Source organism: Oreochromis niloticus, linkage group LG15 (genome assembly GCF_001858045.2).
Source record: "Oreochromis niloticus isolate F11D_XX linkage group LG15, O_niloticus_UMD_NMBU, whole genome shotgun sequence".
In the NCBI taxonomy this organism is placed as follows: domain Eukaryota; kingdom Metazoa; phylum Chordata; class Actinopteri; order Cichliformes; family Cichlidae; genus Oreochromis; species Oreochromis niloticus.
The window spans coordinates 27,715,977-27,729,971 of record NC_031980.2 but is presented as its reverse complement, the minus strand read 5'-3'; the positions used below and the strand labels follow the sequence as shown (position 1 = coordinate 27,729,971).

The 13,995-nt window shown below is 39.0% G+C and overlaps 1 long non-coding RNA gene across 1 annotated transcript; it reads right to left on the bottom strand.

Moving 5' to 3' along the window:
• Positions 1–1,181: 1,181 nt before the first annotated feature.
• Positions 1,182–5,587, bottom strand: LOC109194729 (uncharacterized). Its single transcript, XR_002056491.2, has 4 exons — positions 5,182–5,587; positions 3,337–3,448; positions 1,760–2,036; positions 1,182–1,239 (listed from the first exon to the last, which is right to left on the bottom strand). It is a non-coding gene; the product is annotated as an uncharacterized LOC109194729 (long non-coding RNA).
• Positions 5,588–13,995: the final 8,408 nt, after the last annotated feature.

The following is a 13,995-nucleotide window of genomic DNA, read 5'->3' as shown; positions in this document are numbered from 1 at the left end:
GAACTTTGTGTGATTTAATAAGTATCTGAGGCTGAGACCACAGGACTGTAAAACATGATTGTTGGCCTTCATATCTGTACTGAACAGTCATTTAAGATTAGTTAGTAAATACCAATTAGCCAATGTTGTTCATGAGACTAAAGTCAGTGTAAATATGATATGGCCAATATTATAGTTATTATATTAATCATAAGTTATTACAGCAGTGAGTTTGAACTCTCAAATCAAATCACTTCTATTGTCACATCACATGTGCAGGTACACTGGTACAGCACATGTGAGTGAAATTCATGTGAGTGAACTCTGTGTCAAATACTGAGCTTCAGTAAAGATTCAAGTAGCAGTTATTTATATGTCCTATCACCTTAAATCTTCACTCAAAGACAAATATCTTTGACAGTGCATATATAGGTGTATTATATATGAGACAAATGTTGTTCGTTTAATATGTTGGCATTACTAAATTTGGCTCAATGCTTACATATGTGTAAAAAGAAAATGTACGAGCTGTGAAAACTGTTTCTAATAAACAAAGAGTAGACTGATATATTAAATATTCCTTTATTGGGTGAGAAAATCAGACCATGTCATAACTGCTTTAAGACACACAGAATAGATATCAGAGCCTTAAACAGGCTGACTTCTGCTAAATGGGTCAAACTGGGCAGAAACTATACAAACACATGACATCCTTATAGAATATGATGTAACACTATAGATCAACTTACCTCAGAATATATAAAGCATATAAACAATTACAACAATATGATGCAACAAACTACTAATCCAAAATACTGAAAGCTTCATAGAACTGAAACAAACATTTATTTTTAGCTCCATTCTGCTGCTGATACATACTTTAGGTTTCTGAATATGAAACTTGTTGCTGCCTTTCATAGTGTGTAACTTGAAGGCCCTGAGTACTTTCTCCCACACTGAAAACACTGGGATGATAACATTATTTGAACATTACCTAATAAGACTGATTCAGGACAGACAGTTAGTTCTTTTAAACTTTCCTAGCAGTCCTTCACAAACAGGGAACAGTCTGTCTATTCTCTCCATCTGTCAGCTGCTGCTGGCTCTTCCTCCTCCTCTTCCTCACACACTGCTGAGTTTGTCCTGGTGGATCATCAGGGGTGCAAAGCCTCACAGATGATGTGCAGCAGTGGGTCCCTCAGTCTGTCCTCACTCTGGACACTTGCAGTTGTCACACATGGAAATCAAATGTGTGATAAGCTGCAGGATTCAAACACAAGTGTAACTTATAAATACATGTTCATACTTTTATTCCACAGTCAGAGAGAAAGAAACAGAGAGAGAGTGCAGGACAGACAGACAGGTGACAGTCTCAGGTGTACACACTGCTACAAAACAGCACAAGAGAAGGAGGATTTAGTGTTTGTGTTATTACGAGTGCTAAACAAGAAGAGTTCCCAGATGGTCCAGTGGACACATGTGTGACTCCTGTGATTAAAGCATCTTTCTTTCAGCTTAACGAGTGAACCGTCAGCTCGTTCAAACACACGTTAAAGTCCGTTTGGCTCGACACCACCGAACAGAGGCAGCAATATAACATAGCTAACATTAACAGTGCAGTGAATCCTGCTTGTGCCGTCATATTCAGGACTGCAAACCGAGCAGCATCACTGACTTTCAGCTTGTTGTGTTTGTGGATTTATGACTGACTTTAATTATCCATAAAATCATCACATTCTCTGTAAGAGAATCAATGAGTACTAAAAATGTGCACCTTTACCTGTGTGTTTTCTGGAACAGGAACAGGGTGATATCTGTGACACAACTCCCACAGCTGGTTGGGACTCGTGTTGTTTTCTGTTCGCAGTGGATGGTTGTCCCATCCACTGCAAAATGTATTAAAATCATCCTCCAGTCGAGGAAGAAAGATGTAATGGCAGCAAAAGGTGTGCGCAGCATTTGAAATGTCAAGAAGGCCTTCTTCCTCAAGGTTGTGAAGAACATCGTAGTAAATGCATGCAACGGCCACCCAGAGGTCTCTCCACAGTCGGTCTATTCTGAAATAATATATAAAAAATATTTAAATTAGGTATGGCCTTTCTTTGGTGTGTATGAGAAATTCCCTGCTTGTTTCTAACCCTACATGAAATGTGTGCATGACAACAGTAATAATACATTATCAGGGCATGTAGGAAGGACCCAGGCATATCACTTAAAAGGTGCCAAAAGGGTTGTAATGATCAGTGGCAATACATGAGATGACAACCAGACCATTAACACAGAATGAACATTCAGGGAAGGAAGTAACAGACTGGAAAAGGTGTGTGAATAACTAAAAATAGGGCAGAGTCCTGAAGGCTCTTTGGGGTTTGTAGGACCTGTCCAATATTTTCTTCCTTGAGGGGTAAATAATGGAAATTGAAAGAAACAACAACAACAAAAACACCTGACACATATGAGACAATATATCCTGCTGGATAGGGCACTGTTCTCTAAAGACATTTTACTATAAAACTTTTTTCATAAAACTATTGTTACGTTCTTTGTCTAGGCGAGTATCGAACGCAACAAGAAGTTGGCCCACCCACACACCACCCAACTAAGTACACAAACCACAATATCTTCTAAAAGTGCTAAGCAGCCATTTATTTTGCTTCAGCTGTGAGCAGTGCCAAAAATAACAAACAAAACTCCCTACTGGTCCCTATGCTGTCCTACACAAAATAAAAACCAACCAAAAGACAATCCACTTACCTAACTTTCTAACAAAAACAGGAGAAAACTTAATCAACAAAAATGGCTTCTCACGCCTACTATGCTGCTGCAGTGAAGGATATATACACAAGGTGAACAAAATGTACGATCGCCACTTGACAAGACTATTTACAAAACTAAGACACTAACACCAAACACACGAGTGGAACATGGTGGATACACAGACGGACCAGCCAGCACAAAGACAGAAGACGCGACTTAAATACACACAGAGAAACACAAGGAGATTACACACAGGTGGGGAACACAGCTGGGAATAATCAACCAGACGAGACAGAGGTAAAACTGAACACACTCACATGAGACGCAGACCTTCACAATAAAACAGGAAATGAGAACACTACACCAAGACGAAGACCTGACACTGAGAGACAGAATGACACATGGACCCTGAACTAAACTAAACGTAAGATACAACCGAGAACAAAATCCTTAAACATGACATAAAACACTGACAACATTAAATCATAACATTATACCCTTTAAATGTTTATGTATTTTTAAATAATGGAAATAAAGCTGCAACACCTTCCATCTTATGTCAGAAACATTTGAGGTTGACAGTATTTTATGAGAACAAACCTTTGATTGTGCACACTCATTCCTGAAATGAAACTGCCTCTTCCTGTGCCACGAACAGTAAACATCAGCCGTGCAACCTCCACATTTTCCCCATCCGTGGTTGCAACGAATCCTGAAAACAAAGAAAAGTACCTCAAAACATTCGAAGCTTTAAACAAACTTAGATCTGATAATAAAGAACAACTTATGCCTTAATCAGAGTGTTTTTAAAAAATGTAAAAGAATCCTTAAAATCTTTGATTGCTACTGCTCTAGAAGGCATAAAAAAAAAAAAAAAAAATTGTCTCATGAATGCACTTTCCAGCATGTGTCAGTATGAAGTTTAATTTAACACAGCTGTTAAAACATTTTTCAGGATTTACCGGGTTGGTAACAATTATTTAGATTTATTGAATTTATAGGAAATTACACAAGTGCCATCTTGTATCATTATGATCTGTGTAAAGAGACAAGTTTAAGAATATTTTTGCAAAAATACGTTAAAGTTGGAAGTAATTGGCCGATGTTCCAATCTTGAAGATCAGCTGTGCCCATTTGTTGCACATTGTGGGAATGGAGAAGTTGAGGCCCTTGCAGGCTACCCACAATTTTCCCCAAACTGAGCGACCCAGCTAATTCAACACCTTTACCAAGCAGTGCTGTTATGTAATTGGATACAAGGGGTGAGACAGTAATATTTTCCCTCCTTGGTTGTAGCTCCCTGACATTACAAGGGTAATCATTTTATGATGTCGGGTTCAGTGTTACACCAGGATTTCAAATACAGTATCATCATCAATAAGAATTAGTATTATCATTTCAGAATTGTAGGTAACCACTTTTAAATGCCATAGACTACTTATTTGTTTAATTTGATGTATTCTCTCTAGGAGAAAGCAGAGGGAATATCCCGTTTAACTTATGCTATCTGTTTAAGTTTAGATTTGTAAAGATATTGACCATATCCTTTTCTGAAAGTGTGGATATAATGGATGGGGTAAGGTACTGTCATGCCACAACTTTATAGTTGTTAAATTCTGGGTACAAGTATACATGCCCATCTTGTACATGTTTTTTAATATTATTATTATCATCATCATCATCACCATCCTACCCAATTACATGTTTCTTTTAATCAGGTTATGCTGTTTTAATGACTTTACAGTATAATTTACATTGTGTTCCTTCAATTTTCCCTAATTGTATGTTATATTAATCCCATATTTCCGTTTTAATATTTCTAATGTTTGCCTTGTTTTCTTCACTGCCTGGTCTGCTTCTGTCTCGCCTGTATGGATGCATTTACACCTAAATTTCCCCAACAAATGATGTTTTAATTCACAACTATTCCAGTGAAACACGAGTCTCCCATCTTCCTGATACCGGTCTCGAGTTTTTGGTCACCAAAGCACACACCAACTTCATACTGACGGACATATCACTGCCCTATTCCCGCCTTGTCTGACCGTGTTTTGTGGCTTTGGTTCACTTTACCTCACTCTTCCCCATTCTTGTCATTAAATCAGGCCGTTCTGCAACCATGGCAGCCATTCACTCTATGGCTTTATTCATGGTGTATTTTACCCCTTCACCAAATGCCGTTCTCGTTTCCCACATTATATTTGCAGTGTTCGTCTATCTATAAACATCTGTGGAGTATGGTTTTGTACCGAGTATCCTATTTTGTAGAGCACAGCATGTAAAGGTTAGCTCGGTTAGCAGGATGGTAGCATGTAGCGCTTAGTGAGACACGCATCAGACGAGTTGAGCAAAGACCCCGTCTGTGTACTTTATACGTGACCAACGGATTTAAATAAAATTAACGTTTCAAAAGACAAACTTGAAGATAAAACATAATATACTTACCGGAGAACCGCCAGGGTTTGCCGCTCCTGAATTCAAAACTGCCTCTGCAGACAGGCAGGGGAGGCGCGGAAATTTTCTTTGAGTTAGTCAAACGTTTTCCTCAGTTCGAGTAGATGATAAAATAAAAGAAAAATGAATGGGATTTTAAGTAGGACTAGGCGTCCTGTAATGATCTTTATTTAGGAGAAAAACTTAATCCCTCACCTCTAAACAGCTCTCTTTTCAGGAGACACACTGCTGGCTAACGATGTCATGTGATCAAACAGCGTAATTTAATTGGCTGAGAGCCGCTCGACTCGATCTAGTGCTGATTGCTCTGGCTTGGGTCATTTAAGTTCATCACTTTTGCAGTTGAATTTTTGCAGGTGAATTTTTGCAGGTGAATTTTTTGCTGGTGAATATTTGACGGTGAATTTTTTGCAGGTGAATTTTTTTCAGGTGAATATTTGCAGGTGAATTTTTTGCAGGTGAATTTTTGCAGGTGAATTTTTTGCAGGTGAATTTTTGCAGTTGAATTTTTTGCAGGTGAATTTTTGCAGGTGAATATTTTTGCAGGGAAATTTGGAGGATAAAAATTCAGTGTTATAAATTCGATGTCTAAAAATAGTTGGATTCTGATGATACTATATTTCTTCCATAATCCTCTACCTAATCACATGAGCCAAGGTGTGAAAACGGGTGTGGGTCGTAATCAGCCAGGGTTTCGGGTGAGCTCATTGTGAAACCTAGCCCCACCCTGTCATATGATTTCCTGAGGTCAGATGGCCCAGGGTGTGAGTGGGCATTAAGGCGTCTGGGACGGGATCTCAAAACTGGTATATAGATGGCAGACAGTTGGTGTTGTAAGCCACCGCCTCTGTTCAAAGATGGTCGCTCACAATGGACATAAATGGCTTCTTTCACTCTTTCAAACCATCGGTCTTCTCTGTCCAAAATGTGAACATTGGCATCCTCGAAAGAGTGACCTTTGTCATTTAGATGCAGATGGACTGCCGAATCTTGTCCCGTGGAGGTGGCTCTTCTATGTTGTGCCATGCGCTTGTGAAGTGGCTGTTTGGTCTCTCCAGTGTAGAGGTCTGGGCATTCCTCGCTACACTGTACAGCATACACCACATTGTTAAGTTTGTGTTTAGGAGTTTTGTCATTGGGATGAACCAGTTTCTGTCTGAGTGTGTTGCTGGGTCTGAAATGCACTGGGATGTCGTGATTGGAGAAAACTCTCCTGAGTTTCTCTGATACAACGGCTACATAGGGGATGACAATGTTGTTGCGTCTGTTTTTCTTATCCTCCCTAGCTGGTGTCTGATCTTCTTTTCTGTGCATCTTTGCTGACTTTATAAATGCCCAATTAGGATACCCGCATGTTTTAAGTGCTTCCTTTACATGTGTGTGTTCCTTCTTTTTCCCTTCAGGCTTAGAGGGAACATGTTCTGCCCGGTGGTGTAGGGTCCTAATTACTCCAAGTTTGTGTTCCAGAGGGTGATGGGAGTCAAAGAGGAGGTACTGGCCGTATGTGTGGGCTTCCGGTAAACTTCAATTTTGAGGTTGCCATTCTCTTCAATGTGCACAGTGCAGTCCAGGAAAGGCAAACAGTTATCCTTTGTGTCTTCCCTGGTATACTTGATGTTTTTATCCTCGGTGTTAATGTGCGCAGTGAAGGATTCCACTTCTTGTGTTTTGATTTTGACCCAGGTGTTGTCTACATAAGAAAGAAATGGAAAGAAAGGCTCTTGGCTCTTTTAAAGGGAGCGTACCCAGCCACTGGTACAGATATGTAGACGACACCGGGGTTTAAATCTGGACTGGGATGAGAGGTGAAATGTCTTCAAGCAACTTAAAGAAGTCCAGACGCTTTTCTTTCCAAGCTCCTTAGACTACGATGACCTGGATGACTGAGAACCTTCACAGACTTACTTTAAAGTTGATTTAATGGTGACATTTTTTTTGCCATGTCCAAAGTATTCTCTTTTATAATTATAGATGAACTAACTACATAAACACAACTTTTGTTTATGTAAGGAAGTACTGTAGCAGAGTTACTCCAGATATGTAAAAAAGTTTAAAAATGCAATGAATGAAATCTAAAAGTCAGGCCTTAATATGTATAAAAAAGTATGAAATCTTTAAAATGATAAGACGGAAAGAAGGATATAGTAAACTTTTCTAGCTAACGTTTCAGTTTAAAATCTCAAAATAAGGGGCTCAGACTCCTGTGAGCAGATGCAACACACTGTCTGCAAAGCGACTGAACACTGACTATATCCAAGCAAGCACTGTAAATGTATCTATGTGATGTATGTGATGACATGAAAATGGTCTGGGCACACTCAAGCCCAGTTGAGCTCAGTTGGCACCTGTAAACTGTTTCTTTTGAATATTTGGAGAATCTACAGGAGGCATAGTATTCATTTACTTTATCCCATGCCAGTCAAGGTCAAAGGGAGGCCAATATGTGTCACATGATCACCATGGAAGTTGCAGTAGAAAGGTTTGCCTATTACACCAAAAGTCAGTAACGATTCTCAGGAATGAGACACAGTGACTTTTTAAACCTTATTTTGGGATGTATTTGTTATTGATCAAGTTTACGTTTTTATTCATGTCCTAGTCATGACTGACTTTATGACTCTCACATTCAGTGTTAGAGAAGCTTCATGTTTGCTTTGCATAATAGCTTCATGGCAAGACTACTAGGACTTTGGTTTCATGGTCTTGGTATTATGATGGATCACTGTAAAGATTTAGTGAGACCTTTGATAGCTCATGGGCAAGGTGATGCAACAAGGTTAGCGTTGATCTATAGACCCTATCTCAGTTTTCCTTTTTTTCCCTGTTTCATATCTATTTTTATGCAACTCGTTTTCTCCATATGTCCTCCTTCCACCTTAGAGCCTGCCATCCAGTACATCTATCTGTGATTCAGATTGAATTTAGATAGTTTCTTTGCTTTTTTCTCAGTGCTTTCTCCCATGATTTCTAAATATTTCCACCATTTTTTAAAATCTCTATCGAGTTTCATCCTCATGAATAAGGGCACTGAGATGTAGCAAAAAAGAAAGCCTTGACAACTGCACAGAAACCTGAAGAAAATATTTCCCATCAGTGTTTCTGCTCCCCACAGCAGATGTTATACTCTGAAGCCATTTCAAAATAGTTGCAGGGCAAAAGTGTTTCATACCCATGCTCATGCTTCCAAACATTTATTATTGCACTGTAAGATGAGAAATAATGTAATCTTTTCAGTGCAGTGACCACCACAAATAGCATGTAACCCACCTCTGCTGTACTGTGGTAGCAGCAGCTTTCAAGGACAAATATTGCAAAAGTAAAATGACCTGACCCTTCAGTTTATCACATTTTCAATTGAACTAAAAATCACAAAGAGGAAGAAGAAAATCAAATGAGAAAGAGCTGGTGGAAATCAAAGGAACTACTATGTTTTGGCTTATGTTTTGGATACAGACCTTTTAGCCCCACCATTTAGCTCCACGTAAAAGCATGCTACATGCTAAAAACATGTGTCTGTCATGCTAAAGTGCTTTCTTTATATAACTAAATATATACAATAGACTGTAAAACATACTGAATAAAAACAAATGGATTATATTGGATAAATTTGTGAATGTTTTGAGTATTAGTGTAGTCATGCTAGTGGTTTTGTGAACTATATTGTGGGCAGCAATATTAAATAGGCTAAAATGCTCATAAAGAGCTGGAAGAGCAGAACACCAATTTAAAGAACAATGTTACCCACATGGATTTTACATTTCTTAAAGTTCAGCTCATGACTACATCAGCTGCTTGTATAGGCAAAAATAAACTGATGAATGAGTATTCACACCTACTTTTAAAACATTGCAAAGAGCAGCTTTGTTCATTTTTTATTTAGTTGCAGTTATATAGAAATGCGCATCAAGTGTTTGGTGCTTTCTACTGGATGTTATGGAAAGTTATGAAAAAGAATGAAGAGCTTACTTAAATAAAATTGCCAAAGTTTTCACTGTAACACTTTACACAGTTAAAATGTAAAACTACAATTAAATGGAAATAGTCAAATACTTACTTTAACTGTGTTCCACTATGTAAAAAATAAGTATGACACGATGATGACTGCAAATAATTTTTTATTAACATTTTAAATGTAAATCTATGTATCAGGCTAATTACAAAGTAACGAGAACCCCAACCATTGTATTGAAATGTATTCGCAAACATTACTAGATCAGAAGAAATGCTTGTATGTTGTACTTGTGGTCACAACTTGATAGCAAATTGTAACCCCAGACGTGAGACATAAGGGAATCTGTTGTGGCTTCCTTGGAAAGTGCTAATTAGGAAATATGGATTTCTAGAATGTGGGTGAAACATTTTTAGGTTCATTTTAAACCGGAATTTTAAAATATATAGATTGATTCATATTAAAATTATAAAATTGGTTCATATTTTTTTGCAATTTTTTCATCTGTAGAGCACCACACTGGATTTAAAAATACACTAATGTGACTGAAGTTTTTTGCATGAAATACATTTGCAGGCAATCACTGTCTAAAGTCTACAACCTATAAACATCACAAAATTCAAGTCATTCCTGCCTTATGAGTACTGCCATCAGTTGCTGCTCGTTTGACTTCAGTAACTAAAAAGCATACTCTTTTGGGTTCAGAATCCCACTGCTTTGCATCGAGAAAGGATCATTATTCAGAAAGTATAGTCTTGCACACTTCAGGCCTGATCTGCTACTTCTATTCTTCAGATAATGAGATAATAATTGGGTATGAACATCATAAATCCATGTATCGAACATATCTTGTGTTGAAAGTCATGGTTGCTGGCGGTGCAGAGGTATGCAGAAAATTTTCTTGGCACACTGTTGACACCTTATAGATGTGGCCAAAAGTTTTGGAAGGTGCACCGCTGCCAAACCAAAAGCTTTAGTCAAAGCTTTTGAAATCCCTGTGATATATTATATTAGATGACAATGTCATATAAACATGTACAAATAATCTAAATGAAACCTGAAAAACTCTACCAAGGCCAAAGGCCAAAACCTTTGGCCATGACTGTAATAGTAATCAATTATGATCAGTATGCCACAGCATATCTGAGTAGTGTTGCTGACCATGCGCTTTGCTTTATAGTCACGATATAATCTCCTAATGGCTGCTTCTGTGGCTGCTGTTACATCAACAAGGTAAAGAATCTTAAAGGACTGTTTGCAACATTTGTAGAAACCAGTTCACACTTTATCAGTTTATGGTGAACTCTGCTGTCAATCCCTTTTCTGCTCTGACCCATTTTTCAACCAGTCAGCATTTGACTTTACATACAGTCTCATCCAAATTGAACTACTTTCTGTTGAATTTTTGGAGTACTGCATGCAAGCATGTTTGCATGTTAGGTTGTGTACTTCTCTGCAGAGGCCCCGTGTAGGTGTTTGACTATGCATGGACCCAAATGCGGTATTGGAATATATGCTTTATACACTTTTACCAAATGCCGTTTATATTCTGACGAATGTTAACACTGTCACGCGAACACTGGATTCGCCATTACAAAATGTCACTTTGTATCAAAAGCAATCCTTGATATCAGCGTCAGTCTGTTTAAGGTGGAGATTTGTTGTGAGGTGCTTGGGTGTTGTCAGGAAAAATGACTCAGACAGGTGTCCCCCCTGCTGCCTCTTATACACACAGTTGTATCATACAGAGGATATTAAAATGGATTGAAGATGAACTCCCCTGTGCACTGAAGTATCTAGTGTTGCGTCTTGTCCATGTACTAATCCTTTCTTTTTTTCTGTTTTAATTGTGTTGGTGCTCGAGACAAGGAGAAAGTAGATCATGTCAAACTGGATTAGCATGATTCATTTGAAATTTTCTATCAGCTAATTAAATGATACTGTGTCCTTTACTGCTCATAAAGCTTTGAATGAAATGGGGCGCGATAGGACAGCTTCTATCGTCATTTCACCTGGGAACTACTGCAGATGAATAGTGGAAGGGAGGAGAGCACCAGCTCTGCTCTGAGCCCCTCTCGGATGGCTGAACTTCTCACCCTATCCCTAAGGGAGAGGCCAGCCACCCTTTGGAGGAAGCTAATTTCTGCCGTTTGTATCCGCGATCTCATTCTTTTGGTCACTACCCAGGGCTGGACTGGGACAAAAAATCGGCCCGGGCATTTTCACTAGAGACTGGCCCACCAGGTATTATAGGAAAAGACATAAAGCCTTTGAATGAAAACAAACGTTGTTGTGACAGTGATGTACGCTGTCTTGTTGGTATATGTATGATTTCTATACATTTTACATCAGATAAAAACTTTGGTTGTAAGATTCAGATAATTATTTATTCAAAGCTAGACATTTTAAATGAGAATAAGAAAGAAAAGTATTTCTTTGTGTCCCCCTTTCCCTGTTAATGCCCTACGTGGCCCCCTGGCAAAACTTTGCTAGACCCGCCTCTGCACAGTTACCAGCTGTCAGCTACTTAGAAAAGGATCCTGTTGTTATTTGCCTCTCAGAAGCAGTTCATAACTTCCCTTCAAGTCATTCATGTCGCCTAAAAGGTACACCTGTTTCTCCATCACCTGTTCAGCTCTGATTATTCAGTAAGGACATCTCCTGGTTTCATTTTCATGTTTCCCTCTCACATATCCAAACTGATATCATGACCAGCAGCTTTTACAGCTGTGGCTCCAGCAAACATCAGCTGATACTATGAATTAATATTAAATAAATTCTAACAACAGCTGATCAAGCTTAAATGCGCTGCTGTTGTTTATTGCGACATCCGCTGGGTTCCTCTTTCTGGCACTAGGTATGAGATAAACAAACGAGAGAAAAGCCGATCAGCTGATCATTGATCAGTTTCATGATTGAAGTAGCAACAGGAGACGGAGGGGGAAAGAATGAGCGAAGAAGAGGCAGCTGACAGCGTAACGACAGAATAAATCCAGCTTTGTGTCTTTTCCATTCTAGCTGAAGTACGGGACAAACTCATTGCTGGACTGGCCATCTGGCATTTGGCCGGTGGGCCGACGGTGATTCTTCGTTTTTATGGGCCAATGGGTTTTGTTTTGTTTGTTTTGTTTTGTAACGGTATAAACAATGAAAGGTGGTGGATTGGCCAGATGCTGGCCAGTGTGTAAAAATAACTCAGTTGTTTGGTGGTGGCTATGGCGGAGCTTCCACAGAGGCCAGCAAGTGGATGAGGGAAAGGAGAGGCAAGAGGAGAGACACAAGACAAACGGGACAAACTGTGTTCCTTTTCAGCTCAATACGAAACGCGTAATATTTTCTCTGAATACGAGACGATTCCGTTTTTTACGGGACGGTTTCCTCTTTCTGGCGCAAAGTGGGCGACGGGACTTGCAACAGAAATACCAATCATCTGATCATCGATTAGTTTCATGATTGAAGTAGCAACAGGAGAGGGAAGGGAGAGAATGAGAGGAGAAGAGGCAGCTGCAGCGTAAAGACAGAATAAATCCAGCTTTGTCTCTTTTTTCCATTCTAGCTGAAGTCCGGGACAAACTGTGTTCCTTTTCACCTCAATACGAAATGCGTAATATTTTCTCTGAATGCTGGACAATTCAGTTTTTTGGCAACTCTGCTAACTAACCTTATGAATAAAATAAAGTTCACTATCAGTAACACCGCCCAGTCATGCTAGCTAGCACGCAGTACGAGTTATTGTAACGGACTGTAAAAAGTTAGTACAACGGAAAATAGCTACAACTAAACTTGGTTTATATCTGACCCAGATAGACTAACAATAGGTGAGGGTAGGGACGTAGATCAACCGGTAAATGGAGAGGTTCGCTTTTACACTCAGCTCTCTATTGACCAGTGTTGGGCAAGTTACTTTGAAAAAGTAATTAATTATAGTTACTAGTTACTTCTTCAAAAAAGTAACTGAGTTAGTAACTGAGTTACAAGATTCTAAAAGTAATTAATTACTTGAAAAGTAACTATTGGGTTACTTTAAAAAAAATGTTTAACCCTCTGGGGTCCAGGGTATAATTGGCCATTTTTCACAACTTTTGATTTTACCTCTACATTTCACTTTTGAAAACTATTTACTTTGCCTTGTTTGGTATCATCCTTTTTAGCACAACCTCATGTATCTGAATTTACAGTTATGTTTTCATTTTGACATAATGTATTAACACAATTGATCTAAAATCAGACAAAAAACATAAAATCAGAGTAGAAACAGTGATATTTTTTACTGGAACAACCACAAACATGTCTCTCTCTCTTTCCCTCTCTCCGTCACTCCTAAAACTTCCCCCTCTTCCTAAACAACCAAATGTCATGTTGCCAAAAAGTGATCGTCAGCTAGAAAATGATTGCCGTCCGCGGGAGCACGCGCAGCTGCTTAAAGTTGCGTGCCCAGATTACTTATGTAGACAGCTACTTCTTCCGTGCAACTGATATAAGATGCGGTAAACTGAACACAGCTTCAACCGTCTGTTTGTTGAAAAATAGTAACACGACTACACCGCATTTTCTTGTTAGTAACGCCGTTGTAACAATAGAAATAGTAATTAGATTACTCGTTACTGAAAAAAGTAACGCCGTTATTCCCATCACTGCTCTTCACCACGATGGATCGGTATCACTGCAGCCGCAGCACCAATCCGTCTGTTGATCTCCCCCTCCCTTCTCCCGTCACTTGTGAGGACCCAGAGATACTTAAACTCCTCCACTTGTGGCAGGAACTCGTGGGCACTCCACCCTTTTCCAGCTGAAGACCATGGCATCAGATTTTTAGGTGCTGATTCTCATTCCCAACGCTTCACACTCGGCTGTGA